Source organism: Sciurus carolinensis, chromosome 4, assembly GCF_902686445.1.
Source record: "Sciurus carolinensis chromosome 4, mSciCar1.2, whole genome shotgun sequence".
In the NCBI taxonomy this organism is placed as follows: domain Eukaryota; kingdom Metazoa; phylum Chordata; class Mammalia; order Rodentia; family Sciuridae; genus Sciurus; species Sciurus carolinensis.
The window spans coordinates 97363982-97384355 of record NC_062216.1 but is presented as its reverse complement, the minus strand read 5'-3'; the positions used below and the strand labels follow the sequence as shown (position 1 = coordinate 97384355).

At 39.8% G+C, this 20374-nt stretch overlaps 1 protein-coding gene and 1 non-coding gene across 2 annotated transcripts in view; both read left to right on the top strand.

Moving 5' to 3' along the window:
- The window catches only part of LOC124982847 (protein CUSTOS-like), a 42194-nt gene that overhangs the window by 5669 nt on the left and 16151 nt on the right, over positions 1 to 20374 (top strand).
- Positions 5341 to 5414, top strand: Trnai-uau (transfer RNA isoleucine (anticodon UAU)). Its single transcript has one exon. It is a non-coding gene; the product is annotated as a tRNA-Ile (tRNA).

The window sequence follows — 20374 nt, the reverse complement described above, 5'->3', positions numbered from 1 at the left end:
TTTTTTTTTTTTTTTTTTTTTGTGGTACTGGGGATTGAACCCAGGGAGGCTCTACCACTGAGCTATATTCTCTAGCACTTTATTTTTTATTTTTTTGCTGTCGGGGATTGAACCCAGGGATGCCTTATCATTGAGCTATATCTCCAGCCCTTTTAATTTTTTATTTTGAAGGTCTGGGGATGTAGTTCACTGGTAGAGAGCTTACCTGGCATGCTCATAGACCCTGAGTTCAATCCTCAGTACTGCCAAAAAAAAAAAGTAAGACTTTTTTTTTTATTTTGAAACAGTTCCACTTGTTTAGAGCCTTGCTAAATTGCTGAGGCTGGCTTTGAACTTGGGATTCTCTAGTTTCAACCTCCATAGTCACAGGGATTACAGGCATGTGCCACGACATCTGACCCCAGTCCTTACTTTATTTTTTAAAGTAGGGTCTTGCTATATACCCAGGCTGACCTCAAATCTGCACTCCTCCTACCTGGACCTCCTGAGTTGCTGGGACTATGTCATGCACTGCAGCACTCAGCATAATGCAATTTGAATCAGGACTGAATCCTCTGCTGCTTAACCTGGGTTACATCAAAAACAGTATGCTGGAGACTCCTTGATGTCCGTCCCCTCAAGCCACAGAGACTAGTCAGCTGAATAAACCCTACTTTGGACCCTTTCTCCTCAATGTGAAGCATCTTTATTCTCTTTATTGTCCTTAATATAAGTCTCTTAATTTGATTTGTTTTCATTACTCAGAGTTGTCACAGATTATGTGGGCTCATAATCTCAAGAGATCTGGGGAGCCTACTTTATTCTTGTCATTTGGATATGAGTTCATAGTTGTGGGGTGTTAGGACCCAGAAATCAATACCCAAGCATGTGGTGTTTTGGAATGCAGAAAGGCCTCAGAGATAGTCTTTTTCTTACTTTCTCCTGCCCTTTTCTCTTGCTTCCTTTTGCCACAAGTCAGACTGTGGAAGCTAGAATTCACTTTCCTTAAGGTGGTCATAGAACCCAGATATATTATCCTAATCTCCTTAACTTTCTGTGTTAGTTTTCAAACAACAGCATAGTAGACTTCAGAGACCTGTGGCTTATTGTATCCTCTGAGAAGGGATTTTAAATGTCACCAGGAAGAGGCCATGGAACCTTTAGCTCAGGGGAACTTGTGGCATGAAACAGCAGTCACCTAGGTCATTCTGACCTACCATGGGATATATTTGCCAACTCCTTGATGTATAAAGACAATATATAACCCTAGGAAAAGTCTTTTCCCACTCACTGCAGTTTGTTCTGGGAAAGTGTAGCACGTGAACAACAGCTAGTCAACAATCTGTGCTGTTCTTTTTTTTTTTTTCTTTTGGTACTGGGGATTGAACCAATAGGAACTTTACCACTGAGTTACATCCCCAGCTGTTAGTATTAGTATTAGTATTAGTATTAGTATTAGTATTAGTATTTTGGGTACCAGGGATTGAACTCAGGGGCACTCAACCACTGAGCCACATCTCCACCCTATTTTGTATTTTCGTTAGAGGCAGGGTCTCCCTGAGTTGTTTAGCACCTCGCTTTTGCTGAGGCTGGCTTTGAACTCATGATCCTCCTGCCTCAGCCTCCGGAGCTGCTGGATTACAGGAATGTGCCACAGCACCCACATGATGATGACGATGATTTTTTATTTTGAGACAGTGTCTTGCTAAGTTGCTGAGGCTGGCCTTGAACTTGCGATCCTTCTAAGCCTCTGCAGTTGCTGGGCTTACAGGCATGTGCCACCACAACAGGGCAACCTGTGCTCTTCTTGTTGATCAGTTTATCTGTAACCACTTGTTTGTTGTAAGGTAACCCTCTTCTTATTCCACTTTAGCTATAAAACTAGACCCTTTGGATACCATTTGGAAGGACTGATTCTGGACAACTGGAATACATGTTCCCAGTGGCCGTCTTCCTTTTGGCCCCAGGAGACTGTGTTCTCACCTACAGTGTGCTTCAGCTAGCCTGTAGTTGGACATTCTCATTTGACCCCTTGACAAAAATGACCCTGTTTGTTTGGATATAGTGGCTATAGCTGTAAAGTTTACTTAGGCCTCTGAGGTTTCAGTCTCAGTATTGCCACTTAGTCGCACAGTTCCTAATGTCACTCAGACCTTACTCTTAAACATTTTTCTGCTGCTAGGTTGACTTTCTAAAAAAAAAAAAGGTCATTTTCCTGCCATGTACGTTGGTGCCTTCCTGTAATCCTTGGTAATTTAGCAAGACCCTGTCTCAAAATTAAAAATAAAAAGGGCTGGAGTATAGCTTAGTGGTAGAGCATCCCTGGGTTCAATCCCAGTACCTCAAAGCAGAACATCATCGTCCTGTCCTGCACATATTGTATCCACTGCAGGCACACTCTAGGCTCTCCTGCCATTCCTTCTCATGAGGTGAACCTCATAGCTGTCATGTACTTATTTGAGAATTTCACCCTCCTCCCTCTGATATTTTGGAAGCTCTTTTATATCATCCATATTTGAAGCTATTTGTGGATGGTGTGAGTATAAAACGACAGATGCAGACCTTGACGGATTCAGAGAAAACTTTTATTCATTTGCAGACTCGGGCACTGTTGGGGCTCATTTTCTGCATGTGAAAATGGCCATGAGTTACAAAGGGGATTTTGGTTGTGTAGGGTACAATGAGGATGGTTTAATCATTGGAAGCCATACACATGCAGTTTGGACAGTCAGGGGCTAGTTGTGCAGGTTAAAACTTTAACTTAGGAGGGTTGTTGTAAAAAGGTTGAAACTCAAACTGGAAATCCATATGCAGTAAAATGAAATTAAACTCCTATCTCTCACCTTGTACAAAACTCAACTCAAAATGGATCAAGGATCTAGGAATTAGGTCTGAGACCCTTCACCAAATAGAAGAAAAAGTAGGCCCGAATCTCCATCATGTTGGCTTAGGACCAGACTTCCTTAACAAGACCCCCATAGCAATTAGCACGAGAAATAAAAGCAAGAATCAATACATGGGATAGATTCAAACTAAAAAGTTTTTCTCGGCACAGGAAACAATCAATAATGTGAAAAGAGAGCCTACAGAGTGGGAGAAAATCTTTTCCACACACACTTCAGACAGAGCGCTCATCTCCAAAGTTTATAAAGAACTTAAAAAACTTTACACCCAAAATACAAAGAACCAATCAATAAATGGGCTAAGGAAATGGGCAGACACTTCACAGAAGAAGATATATAGGTGATCAACAAATATATGAAAAAGTGCTCATCATCCCTAGTAATTAGAGAAATGCAAATTAAAACCACCCTAAGATTTCATCTAACTCCAATTAGAATGGCTATTATCAAGAACACAAGCAATAATAAGTGTCGGCGCGGATGTGGGGAAAAAGGCATACTCGTACAATTCTGGTGGAGTTGCAAATTGGTACAGCCACTCTGGAAAGCAGTATGGAGATTCCTCAGAAAGCTTGGAATGGACCCACCATTTGACCCAGCTATCCCACTCCTCGATTTATACCCAAAGGACTTAAAATCAGCATACTACAGTGATGCAGCCACATCAATGTTCACAGCAGCTCAATGGCATTTGCTGGTAAATGGATGAAGTTGGAAAATATCATGCTAAGTGAAATAGGCCAAGCCCAACAAACCAAAGGCCGAATGTTTTCTCTGATAAGTGCATGGCAATATATAATGAGAGGGGGGTGATGGGGGGAAAGAGAAGAATGAAGGAACTTTGGATGGTGTAGAGGAAAAAGGTGGGGGAGGGGTGGGGATGGAAAAACAGTAGAATGAAACAGACAGTATTACCCTATATATATGTATGATTACATGAATGGCGTGAATATACATTGTGAACAACCACAGAAATGAAAAGTTGTACCCCATTTGTTTACAATGAATCAAAATGTGTCTGTAAAAATAAAAAATATTTTACAATAATGTCACCCTCCAGAGATAGACATCAGTTAACTTTTAGGAGCACATTCAATATTCTTTTTATTTATCACATATGCATTTTTATTTACAAAAGTGACTCAAAGCAGATATAACATGTTTTTTCTCGTATCATAAACTTTCCATAATTAAAAATTCTGCCTTTCAAATTGTCAATGACCCATAGATTTCAACATTTACTTATCATTATTGTGATATTGAACACTTAGGTTATTTCTAATTTTTCTATTATAAATAAAGCTGTAGTAAGTAAGTTAAAAAAAAAAAAAAAAAAAAAAGGTTGAAACTCATTGTTATCTGGGGAGATAGGAGTCCAGATCCTGAGGGATGAGTACTCAAATCTTGCCCATTGCTTATTTTTCTCTGAGATTCATTGTTTCCCAGAATTTTGATATTTGCTATGCCTCCATTTAGGACTAATTTGTGATGGGGGAAGGTCAAATCCAGGGCCCAGCATTCAGTATTGGCCCCTTTCCTTCAGGGCCCATTGTTATTAGGAAAGGATTTACTGGGAGGTTAATCCTGGACTAGTTTCCCCTCCCTCTTCTTGAGCTGCATTGTCCCTCCATTTTTCTTGGGGAACTCTCTTGCAGGAATATTATTTTCTATAACCCTTCAGATGGGTGCTTTGTGAGGACAAATCAAGGAGGCTAGCAGGTTGGACATGCAGGAATTCAACCCTCCTTACAGAGGGTAAATCTGTACAAGAGTTTGACAGTCCTATTGGATGTTTTTACATTAAAAAAAATTATATATATATATATATATATATAATATATATATATATACACACACACATATGTGTGTGTGCATGTGTGTGTATTGAACTTGCAATCCCTCCTGCCTCAGCCTCCTAAGTAGCTGAGATTACAGGAGAGCCCCAGCACATACAGCAGGAAAATGGCTGTTTTTAGGAAGTCAACCTGTTGCAGGAATCGAGTGCAGCAAGAGACCAAGCACCGCACGCAAGTTTGAAGAACTCCGGTTTATTATGCCAGCAGACCCAGATAAGCTATAGCTCTGAAATTCTGGGTCTTCAGCTGAGGTTACACAGGGCTTTTTATAAGAAATTTGATATCATTTCTTTCTTATTTTATTTTTATTTATTTTTTTTATTTGTTCTAATTAGTTATACATGACAGTAGAATGCATTTTCATACATCATATATAAATGGAGTATAACTTCTCATTCTTCTGGTTGTACATGATATAGAGTTACACAGGTCATGTAATCATTTATGCACACAGGGTAGTAATGTGATGTCATTTCTTAACCATTACAACATTGGTGGGTTTGAATTCTTGGCTTACAGGACCAAAGACCATGTACAGGAGTTTTTGCAATGAGCAGTTCACAGATGCAGAACAAAGGCAGTGAAACATCTGTGAGTGGGCTGGGGATGTAGCTCAGCTGGTAGAGTGCTTGCCTTATAAGCACAAGGCCCTGGGTTCAATCCCCAGCACCACACACACACACACACACACACAAAAACAACCTGTGAGTGAGTGATATTGTGAAGTGACCTCACCACAGGCAGCAGTAACTCAAGATAACTGTAAGCTTACTTTCCTGACAGCTATAAAAAAAACATGCCTACAAGGTTGTAGTTCAGACAGCAATTAAGTGGCATAGTAACCTATAACTCATACTAATAATTAAGCGATGCAGTTACATTTCTACAGAGTTGAGAAAGTTACAAGATGCCACTTTCTTTTTCAAATCTAGCATCAGGAAAGTGGTATTCTAATTCAAAAATTAAGTTTTGGGGGCTGGAGTTGTGGCTCAGTGATAGAGCACTTGCCTAGTATGTGTGAGGCACTGGGTTCTATTCTCAGTACCACATAAAAATAAATGCATAAAATAAAGGTCTATCAACAGCTAAAAAAACATTTAAAAAATGTTTTAAAAAAGTAAGTTTTGGGTGGCATCAGGAACTGTGCAATTAAGTGGCAATACTGAGACTGAATCCTCAGAGGCCTGAGTTAACTTTGTAATTGAAAAATATATATGTGTGTATATATATGTAAGTATATGTTTGTGTGTGTGTTTGTTTTGTTTTGTACTGGGCTGTTAAATTGCACAGATTGGTTTAGAACCTGCAATCCTCCTGTCTCAACCACCCAAGTTGTTGTAATTACAGGCATATACGACCACAACCAGATGAATTAAAAATTCATTGAGTACAACAGAGAAGGCACCCATTTTTGTTATTAGAAAGCCCAAACTTTCAAAATAAAAGAGTTAACTTTTAAAATCTGAATGCTGTGCTTTTTTTTTTTTTTACCCTCCAGTACTTCAGTTTAAAGTAACCAGAATTGCTGGGCACAGTGGCACACACCTATAGTCCCAGTGGCTCTGGAGGCTGAGGCAGGAGAATCCCAAGTTCGAAGTCAGCCTCAGCAACTTAGCAAGGCTCTGTACCAAAATAAAAAATAAAAAGGGCTAGGAATGTGGCTCAGGGGTTCAGTGCCCCTGAGTTCAATTCCCAGTACCAAAAATAAATGAAAAAAAGAATAAAGTAGCCAGGATCAAGAGTGACACAAGAAGCGTTAGGGCTCTGTGCTGTATCAACTCAGCTAAATAGAAACCAAGTTTCCTGGAATTTCTTTCCTGCATGGTTCTCAGTGATGGTTGGCCCCAGGACAAACATGAACAAATATTAGAAAGTATCAGTGAAACATCTATCTTTTTTCCCCTGAAAGTGAAGGTGTAATGCCAGGCATTACAGCAGCAAACACCAGGCAGGGTTGGGTAGTGCCCAGTCCAAGGTTCTTCAAACTTCCACCATATCACCTTTTAGCTTTTCTAGTCCTGGATCAGATGGAAGTGAGCTTTCTGGTGAAGGACACCAACTTATCATTCAGGTCACCAAACATCACTGATTATCCTAGTGGTTTCTCATTTATTCTTTTTTTCTTTTACACTGGGAATTGAACCCAGGGCCTTAAGTATGTTAAGCAAGTGTCCTACCACTGAGTCACGTCCCCAGCCTCATCTATTCTTATAATTTATGCTCTAATCCACATAAGAAACCTTATTCTATCATTTATAGTAAAATTTTTTTTTTTTTTTTTTTTGCTTATCTCTTCAAGCTCAGACTGATATAAGGGGTCTACTCACATATGAATAAATATCTGAAGACCATAAACATTTATTATAACATTTATCATTTGTTATGTGTGCTAGCTATTTTGCCAAATGTGTCTAATCTTCTTTGATCTTTACTATACAACTACCTGGCAGATGAAGAAAATGAGCTCCAAGGAAGAAATAAATTTTCTCAAAGTAACTGAAGGATACGGAAAATAACATTCCTCAAGAAAAGAGAAATGACAGCCCCCAGGGAGAAAGGAGGACAGTGTGGCCCAGGAAGAGGGAGGGAGGAAGAAGGCAAATAGCCATCCCTTGCCATTGACAATGGCTCCTGAAGGGAAGAGGCTGTCACTGAACACTGGGCCCTGAATTTTCGCCCTTTCCAAATATTGAAGCTCTGAGCAACAATGGATCCCGGAGGAAGAAGATAGGCAATGAGCTCCGAGCTCTGCGCTTTTATCCTTTCCCAGTAACACTGACAGCACAAATGAGCCACCAGCCAAAGGGGAATCTATAGGTATAGTTCACATTGAGGGATGACTTAATTAATGTCAGAGCATGCCAGTTTGGGAGGTGACTTAATAAATGACAGAAGTTGTCACTCAGGAATTTGAGATTTTGTTTGTACTGAGCAGTGGAGGATTTGGGGTCAGCAGTTAGCATCTGGAAAGGATTTATTTTGGGACAGATCAATGCTTAAGTCTCTTCCCAGAGACTGTCTTTTTTTTTTTTTTTTTTTTTTTTTTTTTTTTGGTACCAAGGATTGAACTGAGGGGCACTGGACCACTGAGCCACATCCCCAGCCCTATTTTGTATTTTATTTAGAGACAGGGTCTCACTGAGTTGCTTAGCGCCTCGCTTCTGCTGAGGCTGGCTTTGAGCTCCTGATTCTCCTGAGTTGCTGGGATTATAGCAACTGTCATCCAGGTGTGATGGACACCTTCTCCCCAGGGCTTGTTGTGTCACCAGGAAAGAATGTATTGGGAAAGGATCAATGTTATCAATTTTTTTTTTCACTTCCTTTTCCCAGGCCACACTATTTTAGGGTTTGTCATTTTCCATATCTAATACTGAGTCAAGATAAAGGCAAACAAAAGAACTCTGGGCTCTAAACTTTTATCCCAGTAACAAATTTCAAACTTTTACAGCTGCTTTCCTGAGTTGGATTTTTAACCTGCACTACTAGTTTCCAACTGCCCAGCTGGCATGTCCCAAGTCTCTAATGATTAATCCACCCTCAGTGTAACCTGTTAAACACAGACCCCTTCTGCAACTAGTCACCATCTTCTCCCCTGAAACTGTGCCATATGCCATTCCACCACTGCTTAATAAAGACAACTTGCTGATTTGTTTGAGGTCTGCTCCCAGACCCCGTTACTTGTGCTTATAGTGACTTATACTGAAGGGTAACAGAAATGCCACCCCAGAACATACCCCTTTGGCATAAAGGCGATTGTGAGTTGAAGGCACTTGAAAATCTTTAGCCGCACATCTGAAAGACTTCTCTGCCCTTTCCTGATCTGCCTAAAAGCAGGGCATAAATTTTTCTTTGAGGAAGGTGTCCCCCCTTCCCTAAGGATCAATGAGAGAATGGTGAGTCTTGTGGGATAGGAGTTAACACAAAGTTGAGTTTGCATAAACAAACCTACCAAAATAATCCTCTTCTTCCATTAATTCTCCCATATATTTCTTGGTAGCTTCCCCAAAATTGTCTTTTAAAGCTTAAACTCCCTTTCCTTTGTGAAGTTCCCAAGTCTAACTACTTCTTTGAGTTTCACTGCTTTGCTGAGAACTCTTGTGCATGAAAATATTACTAAAAATTGTATGTCTTTTCTCCTGTTAATCTGTCTTTTGTTAGTTTATCAAGAACTCAATCACTTAAGACAAGAGAGCAGAGGAAAGTTTTTCCTCCCCAACATGTTTAAGCTAAAAAGGAATGTTTTTGCAAATAGATAAACCATCTGAAGAAGTTCCTGGGATAAACAACACTGTATGGGAACGTTAAATCTCAGTCAAAACTTGGATGATTCTTACTCACTACTTACTTCAATCACAGTCCGAAATGTTGCCTTGCTCTGTTTTTAAAAAGTTAATAACAACAAAAATGACAAAAAATAAAAAAAGAATAAGCCAACAATCGACAATCACATATTCAGGTTGCAAGTAAAATTCTTACTTTGGGGAGGGAACAAAATTTACGACTTTTTGTAAAATTCACAAGACGCCAACTTATCCCATCACATAACCTCAAAGAATGAGGGCATATTGAAACATGCTGCTTTGTTTTCACTAAGGTTTTCCTCTCTATAAAAGTAACTAATGCACATGAGACAATGAAAAGTGTATTTTAAAATAGATTAAGATAGTATCTACAGTATGTTAGCCAAAGATTGCTATCACTAATACACTGATGTTCTTCCTTTCATGATTTCTTTTCTAGTCATTGTTTTTGTTTCCTTGGGAAACAAACTAGTAGTAGTGCATGGTGCTACTCAGGAGGCTGAGGTAGGAGGATCAGTTCCAGGTCAACCTTGGCAACTTAAGAAGACTGTCTCAAAATAAAAAATAAAAAGCTAGGGATATAATTCAGTGGTAGAGTATTCCTGGGTTATACATGCTATGTAATCTTCATAAATGTATTTTTATTTTTTGAATATTTTTCTAAGGCAAAGAAGTATCATAATTTATGTGAGAAATAGAAATATTGGTAGTCCATTGGTGGCCCATTTTCAAATATAGTATTTAGACTTAATTGGGATGTAAGATCCAATCATAGTCCTTTATTCTTTTTTATTTATTTATTTATTTATTTATTTATTTATTTTGGTACCAGGAATTGAACCCAGGGGTGCTTAAACACTGAGTCACATCCCCAGACCTTTTAATTTTTTATTTAGAGCTAGGGCCTCACTAACTTGCTGAGGCTGGCTTTGAACTTGTGATTCTCCTTTCCCAGTCTCCTGAGCCGCTGGGATTACAGGTGTGCACTGCTATCATAGCCATTTCAAGATCTAATTGTAGCCATTTTAACTATAGCCCTTTCCTTTGCTTGCTCCAATTTTAAAATTAACCAATTGCAAAGACTGTAACCTGAGCTCTTCCTATCAGAGCAAGGGGCAGTGCTGCCTTAGGGATAAAAACAGGTGGACTGCCTACCCACGCGTGCTTGCTTGCCAGACCTTGTTCAGTAGCACACCCTTCTACTGAAGTGAAGTTTGCCTTGTTGAGCTATTTCCAAGTTTGATTCCTTGTGGCACCCCAGTATTTCTAAAAGTGTACTAAATCATTTCTCTATTAGTAAACACAAAATTCATGGAGATATTCTATCTTCTTTGCTTTTTCTTTAGTATATTAACTTTTCTTTTCTTTCTCTTTTTGTTGATGGGGATTGAACCCAGGGCCTCACATAAATTAAGCACACAGTCTGCCTCTCAGCTACACTCTCAATCCCGTTCACATTTTTATTTCGTTCCGTATATTTGAAAAGAGTCTCACTATGTTGTTGGGGTATTCTCAAAATCATGGTGTAACAGGGCCTTTCCTTTGGGAAGCTGTCCTTGGCTAAATTACTTCTTTTTATTGGTACTAGGGTTTGAATCCAGGGGCAATTTACCGCTGAGTTATATCCCTAATGCTTTTTATTTTTAAGACAAAGCCTTGCTAAATTGCTGAAGCTGGTCTTGAACTTGAGATCCTCTTGCCTCAGCCTCCTGAGTAGCAGAACTATAGGCATGTGTCACCATACCTGGCTGTTATTTTGCCCCTCCTCCCTTTGCCCTTCACCAAAGTTGTTTTCCCTCTCTAATCCTTTCCCAAGGGCTCCATCCCTTCCTTTCTGCCTGGCATTCTAAAGAGAAGCCTCACCTAAATGGTCAAGACCTTACTGTAGTAAGGATGGGTTCAAAGGATTCTTCCACCTCAGCCTCCAAAGTTAGGACTAAGGCTGTGCCACCACCTGGCTTCTTATGAACAAAAGTAATTGTGAAATACAAAAATTCAATTTTTCACTTCCCTCCCTGGAAATAACTACAGTCTCATTTTCTTTGTGTATGTTAGATCTTTCAATTATCCCGCTCTAACCTTGCTTATCTTTGAGCACAGGATGCCTGAAAGCCAGAAATTCCTTTTCAGGTGGACTGGATGAAACTTATTGGATCTAAGATGACTGCCAAAATGAATGACCTCCAGATACCTGGTGACCTCATTATAATACCATCTGCATGTGCTGGGAATGTAGCTCATTGGTAGAGCACTTGCCTATATTTGCACTGGGTTTCATCCATCCCCAGAACTGCAAAAACAACAAAAATACCATCTGCATGTTAAATGATCCCCCCCCCACCCCCGCAGCCAGCACCATGACTGTTGACAACTACCATGAAGATGGAGATGACTACAAAGAGCTATAAAAGAGGCAAAAAGAGGTGGCAACTAAATTCCCTGAAAATCTCCACCCTTTCCCAGGAAGTACATATTTCTCCCTCTTTTTTTTTTTTTTGGACTCAAGCTTGGACCCAAGGTACTTTACCACTGAGTTACATCCAAACCCTTCTCATTTTTTATTTTGAGACAGAGTCTTTCTAAGTTGCTTAGGGTTTTGCTAGGTGGCTGACACTGGCCTCGGGTTTATAATTCTCCTGCCTTAATTTCCAGAGTCTCTGGGATTCCGGGTGTGCACTGCCACACCCAGTGATGCTTCTTCCTCCTACCAGCCTATCCCTCCTCTTCACTGCTTTTGCTGTGTACTTATAACCTCCAGGATCCCAAATTGAGTTGCAAGTTTATCTCCTACTTCTCCTATTCTTGGCCAAGAATAAGTAGTCTCCTTCACTGCTCAATTCATGCTCCCAGCAAGTCACGATGGTGAACGCCTGTAATCATAGTGACCTGGGAGGCTGGGCAGGAGACTTACAAGTTCAAGGCCAGGCTCAGCAACTCAGCAAGACCCTGCCTCTAAATAAAGTATTTAAAAAGCTGAGGATATGGCTTAGTGGTTAACCGCCCGTGGGTTCAAACCTGGTACAAAAAAAAAAAAAAAAAAAGTACAGGGAAAAATCCCATTTCTGTACTCTGTTATCTAGTTTCCCCTCCTAGAGACAACAAAAACAAATGCTGTTAGCAGCTTGCATTTCATTATGTGGATATTATTAAACAGGTCATATTTCAGTTTTCATTTGGGGGCTTTTACAAAACTAAAACAAGCTTTTTTTTTTTTTTTTTTTTTTTTTTTAGCACATTTGGAGAGGATAGGGGAGTACACTTTATTATTATTATTTTTTTAACTACAGGGGGTTAAATCCAGGGGTGCTTTACCACTGAGCCACATCCCCACAGGCCGTTTTTTTTTTTTTTTTCTTTTTAAAGTTTGAGATGGAGTGCTAAGTGAAATAAGCCAATCCAAAAAACCAAAGGTCAAATGTTTTCTCTGATAAGTGCATGCTGATCCATAGTGGGGGGTGGGTGGGGAAGAATGAAGGAACTTTGGATTGTACAGAGGGGAGTGAGGGGAGGGGTGGGGCAGGTGGGGATGAGAAGGAGGGTAGATTGAGACAGACATTATTACCCTATGTACATGTATGAAAAAAAATTAAAAACAAAGGGAAAAAAAAAGGTTTGAGATGGGAATCTCACTAAGTGGCGAAAGGTCTTGTTAAGTTGCTGAGGCCAGCCTTGAACTTCCAATCCTCCGGCCTCAGCTTCCTGAGTTATTGGGATTATAGACCATGGCACCCAGTTAGTTTGCATTACTGTTTTACAATTTTACAAAAGTTTACATCTTTAACCCATCTGGAATTAATTTGGGCATCAGATGTAACTTGGGGTTAGAGCACTTACCTAGCATGTAGAAGGTCCTGGATTCTGACCCCAGCATCACACACACATCTAAATTCATTTTAACAGCTTTTTTGTATACAATTAAGTATTAAATATACTTGCAATATGTACAATCATCTATACAGTCATCAATACTATTGATGCAGTATTAATCAGGCTAAAATGTAGAAAGAGAGAGAAAAGAGTTTATTTTGAGCCAAAACTTGTGAGTGATCAAGTTCCAAGAACATAGATTCAAGTTGCTTCTAAGAAAAAGAGGTTGTAACAATCTTTATAGGCAGAAAACAAAGGCAAACATAAATCAATATACATTTAGTGAATACATTGGTGGGGTATTACATAGGTGGGTTAAGATAAAGTGGGGACATTCTGGTTGTTGGACTAAGATGGCATCTTCCTCAGAGAAGACAGGTCAAGGCAAGGGGTCTATTCTTTGTTATGGATGGTTAACCAAATCTAACATATATCCTGAAAGGTCTTACCTAATAGTCATAATGTCTGAGAATTGTGTTGTGTTCCTTAGTTCTTGTGTTTTTGCAAGAGAAGATTTTAAGCAAGACATGAGCCATAGTAAATATATAGCAAAATTATTTAGAAGATAAAAGAAAGCACCCTTTAGGGATAGTGGATTGTCTCAAGAGATTGAATCCATACTCCTTTGTTTTTCAACTATATTGGGGTCTTAGAGGGGTTTCTAGAGTCCTGCCCAGGTACTACTTCTTAACTTTTAATTGATAGTGGATCAAATTTTTGAGCCCTATTTGTACATGGCCTTATACACTAGTACCCCAGCAAAACCCATGGTGTGTGTGAGGGAGTGGGGGTTAAAATTATAATGAGATTTAAACGGCATGCCAAAGATCTAAAGGTAATTCATAGTCATCTCGACTGGTGCTGATTAGTTCTAATTGGAACTTGTTTTTACAGATTTTGTGGTCGGTGGACTTTGCTTTTAATTAACCTGTTTCCCTGAGTCTTGGAATCTTTGCGTAAAGGTCATAAAGGTCTGCTTTCATCCTGGTTGCACTCAAGTCAGGGTAATTGGTGTTCTTTTTATTGTCAGAGGAGTCTTTGGACATGCATTTCTCAGCCCTGAAGATAGCAGGTTGTTTGTCAAGGAATGTGACATACCCTATTGACTCGAACCAGAGCAAAGAAAACACATGGAGCGGCTGGGGTTGTGACTCAGTGGTAGAGCGCTTGCCTCACATGTGTGAGGCACTGGGTTTGATTCTCAGCACCCCATATAAATAAATGAATAAAATAAAGGTATGTTAACAACTAAAAAATATATTTAAAAAAAGAAAACACATGGAGAGCCAGCACATAGACTCAGGCTATAGAATTATCCCTTTAACTTCATGTCTGTCTACTACCAATCAGTGAGAATGTTAGGTCAAATAGAAAAAGTGAGATATAATGGCTTGTTTTCTAAAGGCTCAAAGTAGCCCTTGTTTAGCAGCCCCCACATCCATGCCTGCCTGCCATTTTATTTCCTTTTGAAAAGAAATTAGGGGCTGAAGGTGTTTCTCAGAGATAGAGCATTTGCCTAGTATAAGCACAAATAGCCAAGATGGGAACAGACCTCAATGGATTCAGCAGTGCTGGTGCCATTTATTAAACCGTGGAGTCAGTCAGGATCAGAGGGGCTCATTTTCAGGGTAGAAAATGGCCCCTGGTTACAAGAGGGGTCTGTGTTTTATAGGTTACCACGAGGGTGACTTAATCATTGGAGACTTCAGCAGAACATGTGTGTCAGCTTGGGCAGTCAGGAAACAGGTTATAAAAGTCTGAAACCCATTATTGCTGGGAAAGGATGAAGTCTCAAGCCCAGTACTCTGCTTATCTTCTTCCTCTGGGGTCCATTGTCACTGGGAAAGGATTAATTGTTTGCTTGCCTTCTTCCCAGGGATTGTCGTTTTCCATATCTTTCACAAAACATGTTCAAGGCCTGGGTTTGATCTCCAGCACCAAAACAATAAACAAACATGAGAAGTTATCCATCTGGTACTTGCTTAAGGAGTTCTATTGTAATGCAGTTTCTTCAGGAACCCTTGACTTTGTACACTATCCTCTAGTTTATTTCTATATTTATCTTCCGCTGCTTGCAAAACAAGTTCAAATGAAAATCAGCTCAACTCTAGCTTGTTTAGCCCTCCACGTAGAAGTTTTAAGGCAAGGCTTTCTGGGAAGGAACTTGTGAACTTTTGTTGGGGTATTATACCTGAAAATAAAATCAGCACCACGTGCTACCTGTACATATTATTGTTATTTTTTAAAAGACTTCCCAGAAAGGAAGGTTCTAGTGCTATTCACTTCTCTAAAGCTTAGGAGACAGAGGTTAGTGAAGGAAAACAGGTTTATTCAAAGCCTGACTTGAGAAAGATAGAAGAGATCTTGTTGGTTTCAAATCTCCATCATCTGGGGGCTCAGCAGTGTAAACAACTTTTATGAGAGGAAAAAGGATTATAGGGGACAAAAGGCAGAAAATTCATGGAGCTTACCCTCCATCCAAAGCATCACTTGGGCTTCTTGAGGCAGCATCTACATTTTGCTTTCAGACAGATGTGTTACCTTTTGAGTTGAGGAGAGGAGCGGCTTATAGAGGGCTCCTTTAGGATAGAACAGGAAGTGACAAAATGTTAAAGATGGAGAGGGAGGAGGTTGAGAGGCGAAGAGAAAGAAAGAACTTTAAGAAAAACATCATCCCATTTGGGCACAGTGGCAGAAGAGGTGAGGCAGGAGTATTACAAGTTCTAGGCCAGCCTGGGCAACTTAGCAAGACTCTAAGCAACTTAGTGAGACTGTGTCTCAAAATGAAACATAAAGAGGACTGGGGATGTAGCTCAGCTGTAGAGTACCCCTGAGTTCAAACCCCAGTTAGAAAGAAAAAGGAAGGAAGGAAGGAAGGAAGACAGAGAGAGACAGATACAGAGAGAGAGAGAGAGAGAGAGAGAGAGAGAGAGAGAGAGAGAGAGAGAAAGGAAGGAAGACAGAGAGAGAGAGGGAGGAAGGAAGGAAGGAAGGAAGGAAGGGAGGGAGGAAGGAAGGAAGAAAAAAATCTCACCAAGGGAATCGGAGGAAATAATTTTGTTAAAGAAGAAGGAAAAATGAAAAACAAACAAACAAAAAACTCCCGAAATTGCTCTGTTTCAAGACCACTCTGCTGAGATACTCTGGTATGAGCAAAATCATCCTCCTTATTTTAGGTTGTTGTCTGACTGCTACAATGAATAGTATGCCCAAGTGGGAAAAGTCATGCTAAATTAAGATAAATCCATCTTTTCTTTAAGACATTATTTGCTGCACCCATTCATTATTTAGCAGGATGTAGACAGGATTTATTTATCAGAGCAACCCATACATGATTTACCTTCTTCCTAGGGAACCCTGATCATACTGAATAAGGATAGAGTAGAACAGACAGTAAAAGGAGACCAGGCAGTTAGGATAATGGGTCCCATTCAACCACACCAGGAAGCTAACTAATAAAGGGAACAATGAGCACCACCAAGGCCTATTTCAAATGCAGAAGACCTAGAGGTTCACCTACAGGACCTCTTTAGCCAACTCCTTTGTCCCAGAGGTGGAAAACAGAAGGTGGGGGGTCAACCCAGATGTTACAGGAAGGAAGTTACAGGAAGGAAGGTGGGGGTGAACCCCGATGGAAGTCATAGAAAGGCCATAGCCTTGATATTTTATCAGTACTTATTATACATATATTTTCCTCCATGCTCTGACCAGAAACGTATATAAACTTCTAAGCTTTCAGGTCACCTCCTGCATTGTGGGGGTTCTATCTTTTCTCTTCTCACTTAAATAAATTCTGCTCCGTTTACTCTTCCCTTCTGTGATTGTCCATGGATTTTATTCTTCAAAACTTGGGAGACCAGAACCCAGAAGGAAACTGGTGAAGTGTGGAATGGATAGGAGCTAAAGAAAGACCTGAAATTTTGACTTCAGTTCTCCTGAAAAACTTGAATTACATCCTCAGGAATTCACAGAGAGATAATCTAATCTAGAAAAATTAAGATCTAACTAACTATTGTTCACCTACCTGAGTTTGTGCTCTCACTTTTCTGTTGAGCTAAGTGAATGAGAGGAGAAGCTGGGACCGATCATGTGGCATATTGTAAATTAAGTACCACTAGTTTATGAGTCAGAAGATCTAAATGATGGTTTTGAATTAACTGTAACAAGTAATTTAACCTTTATGAAGCTCCACCTTAAAAAAAAAATCAAGGAATTGAGCTAGCAACTTCTATATATCTTTACATCCCCAAAGCAGCTTGTGTAATTAGCCACTAATTGGGAACTCTCAAGGAAATGTTGACTATACACCTCCTTCCTTCATAGCTGTCAGGTCGCTGAGTGTGACTTTTTATTTTTAGACTTACTTGTTTTTTACTCTTTTCTTTCTATCTATACATATACGTATTTTACAATATCACCATAGATGCGCTTCCTGACATACAATTCCTAAAACCCTTGCAATCTTCAAAATGATAAATATCCTTTTGTATAATGAATGGGCTGATGGCCAGCAGCCCCTAGGTAGCTTCAGAATGAGGACTGGTTGTAAGAAAGACAGGCAGGATCATAGGGTTGGGATCTTTCAGCTCTGCTCTCCAGTGTCCCAAGAGAAGGGCTGAAGGCTGGTGATCACTAGTGGCCACTGATTGAATTAATCATTAAAATTATTTTGCAGATAGCTGAACAAGTAGGGGTTCCTGGGGGGTGGTGCATCCAGGGAGGACATGGGAGCTTTGCATCCCTTCCCACAGGTCTTACCCTCTGTACCCTATAAAATAAATGAGTAAATATAAGTAAAGTGTTTCCTGGAGCTCTGTGAGCTGCTATAGCAAATTAATGGAATCTGAGGAGGGGGTTATGGGAACCCCATTTTTAGCCTGTGGATCAGAAACACAGGCAAAATAACCTGAGCTTTGATTGGCAGTGGAAGTTGGGGGAGTCAGTCTTGGGGACTGAGCCCTCAATCTGTGGGATCTGATATTGTCTCCAGGTACACAGTGCCAGTATTGATTTGGATAAGAGGACACCAACTGGTGTCCACTGCAGAATAGGTTGATTGTTGTGTGGGGAAACCATCCCCCACACCACCACATCTGGTGCCAGAAGTGTTCAATAGCATAATAATTGGAGGGTGTTTTCCTCAATATTGTCCTCCCTCCCTCTCTCCCTCCCTTTTATCATCATGAGGAAATGTATTATCTCACATAATGACAAGTCTAGATTTAGACTCTGCTGTTTTTTAATTTCATGACATGCAGAAATATTTTTTAAATCTCCTGGGGAAAAAGGAAAACACCTTGTAATTTTGATTACCCTTAGGATGTCCTAGATTTGGTGTGGGAATTTATGTACCTTTAGGGACTCTGCTAAAGTAAGAATATAATTATGGTTGCTTTGGTCCAATAAGTTCAGAAGTAGCCATTTAAATAAATCTGCCACCTGAGTCCTCAGTCTTCTGATCCTCCCTAGAGATTTATTAAATTGGTATGTTAGGGGTCCCTTTTGCTTTCTTTCCTATAATGGGGACTGACCCTGGGGCCTCACACATGCTAAGCAAGCATTCTTACCACTGGCTACTCTTTCCCCTACCTTTTTTTCAGAGGTTCTTTTCAATTGCCCAGACTGTCCTCAAATATGTGATCCTCCTGCCATTGCCTTCCAAATAGCATTATATAGGCATGTGCCAATCTGCCACAACTGTTTGGAGCTTTAAAAAAATTTTTTTTTCCTTCTACTGAGGATTGAACCCAGGGAAACTTTACCATTGAGCAACATCCACATTCCTTTTAATTTTTTCTTTTGGGACAGGGTCTCCCTAAGTTGCTGGAAATAGCCTGAAACTTGTGATCCTTCTGCATCAACCTCCTGAGTCTCTGGGATTGTAAGTGTGTGCCACTGTGCCTGGTTAGGAGCTCTTTTTATATGACTATTCTTTTTGTTGTTTTGTTTTAGTTGAAGGTGGACACAATACCTTTATTTTATTTTTAAGTGGTGCTGAGAACCGAATCCAGGGTCTCACGCATGTTAGGCGAGTGCTCTACCACTGAGACACAAGCCCAGCCCACATATAACTATTCTTACAACTTCACCTATCTCACTCTACTAAAACCTCACAAGAAGACCATAATTTCTATTTCTAATACACTGAATTAATGCCAAATAAAGGGCAGAACTATCCAAATAAAATATGAAAGAAATTTATGTGAGCAAGAGAATTAGTTTTGTCAAAAAGTTTAGTTCTATCAGGTTACCGCATTTACCTCTTCTGGCATCTTTTCCCAAATTGTCTGACTTGTCAACTTTTACACTCTTACCCACCAGCTAGTCTATTATTTTTCAGTCTTAATTATTCCTGTGTTAATCCAGGTTTCACACTGCAGTGTCACATACTTTATGTGTGCCATACTATACGGTGATATAAATGATATAAAACCTGACCTCACAGAGCTTGGAATTTGGGGGAAGCAAGATACATACATATAAAGTTATTACAAATCAGTATAAAGGGTTCATTTTTGCCTTGAAAATGAGAGTTAATGCTATAGATTGTGAAGTTCCTCATTATATGCCACAACTGGCGGAAGACTGAAAACAGAATAGAGAGGCAGTCAGAAGGATTCAGAAGGCAGGATCACTCTTTTTATAACTTACTCTTAGAGGAACTAACTCTGGTCTTTCAAGAAGTTCATTCATGTTTTTCAAGGGCACTACCCCCAGAAACTTAATCATCTTCCTCTAGGTCCCACCACTCAAGTGGGGACCTGCTGTAAGTATTCTACTCTAGCACAGGTGGCAACCTGTGCACACGAACCCTTGGACATACTCAAACCACATCCAAACCATAGCACACACTTTGTCATTTGTTTTACACAAATGTCAAAAAACAACATGAAATGATGCTTAATATCATTCAGTCACAGAAGAAATACAGAACAAAACTTCAATAAAATACTACAGTCCTCCTTGTAAAGGATACCTTCCAAGACCCCCAATGGATTCCTCAAACTGTGGATAGTAACAAAACCTATATGTATGGGGCTGGGGTTGTAGCTCAGTGGTACAGCGCTTGCCTAGTATGTGTGAGGCATTGGGTTCGATTCTCAGCACCACATATAAATAAATAAAATAAAGGTCCATGGACAACTAAAAAACTAAAATAAACAAATAAACAAACCTGTATGTACTGTTTTTTACTATACATACATATCTATGATATAGTAAGCAGTATGAATATTTTGAAAACAAATTGGTGGTTTCTTATTAAATGAAACACATCACACGGCCAAGCAATTCAACTTCTAGACACATCGGTCCCTCTGTATTTGTGGGGGATTGGTTCTAGAAGCCCATGGATACCACACTCCTTGGAAGTTCAAGTCCTTTATATAAAATGGCACAGTGTGTGCATATAGCTTATGTATACCCGCCTGCACACAATATTTTCAATCATTTCCACATTACTTGTAAT